This window comes from Monopterus albus, unplaced genomic scaffold, assembly GCF_001952655.1.
Source record: "Monopterus albus unplaced genomic scaffold, M_albus_1.0 scaffold46.1, whole genome shotgun sequence".
Lineage (NCBI taxonomy): Eukaryota > Metazoa > Chordata > Actinopteri > Synbranchiformes > Synbranchidae > Monopterus > Monopterus albus.
The window spans coordinates 739,402-740,472 of NW_018127926.1; positions in this window are offsets into that span (position 1 = coordinate 739,402).

Sequence of the window (1,071 nt, forward strand, 5' to 3'; positions counted from 1 at the left end):
GACCAGGATGGACAGGATTAGGAATGAGCACATCAGAGGGACAGCTCAGGTCGGCTGTTTTGGGGACAAGGTCAGAGAGGCCAGATTGAGATGGTTTGGACATGTGCAGAGGAGGGATAGTGGTTATATTGGTAGAAGGATGTTGGAGATGGAGCTGCCAGGCAAGAGGTCAAGAGGAAGGCCAACGAGGAGATATATGGATGTGCTAAAAGAGGACATGAAGTTAATTAGGGTGAGAGTAGAGGATGTGGAGAGTTAGGTGGAAACAGATGATTCGCTGTGGCGACCCCTAAAAGGAAGAGCCAAAAGAAGAAGAAGATCCTTACAAAAGAGCATACAAAAAATTGTCCTCAACTCAACTCAATTCAGCTTTATTTATATAGCGCTTTACCACAGCACAGCTGACCAAAGCACTTAACATATCATGCAAATATAAAAACAACACATAAAAAGCTATCAACGATAATATAGACACTAACACTACAGACAGAGTCTCATTCCTGGCCAAACGCCAATGAATACAAGTGGGTCTTCAAATAAGACTTAAAAGTAGACAGGGAGGGGGCCTATAAAGCGGCAAGGCATTCCACAGTTTTGGACCTACCACTGCAAAGGTTGTGTTGTTTTTATATTTGCATGATATGTTAAGTGCTTTGGTCAGCTGTGCTGTGGTAAAGCGCTATATAAATAAAGTTGAGTTGAGCAAAGGTTCTATCCCCCCTAGTTTTCCGCCTGGCCCTCGGTGCCTCCAGAAGAAGCTGATCTGCTGATCTGAGGTACCGCGACGGATTATATGGACGCAAAAGTTCCACAAGATAAGATGGTGCCAGCCCATTTAAGGATTTATAAATAAATAAAAGAATCTTAAAACAAACCCTAAAATGCACCGGAAGCCAGTGAAGAGATGCCAGCACTGGCGTTATGTGGTCCCTCTTACCCCCCCAACCAATAACCGAGCGGCAGCATTCTAGACCCTCTGGAGGCGGGCAAGCCCCGATTGACCAACTCCAGCGTACAGTGCATTACAGTAATCCATGCGTGATGTAACAAACGCATGGATCACTGTCTCCA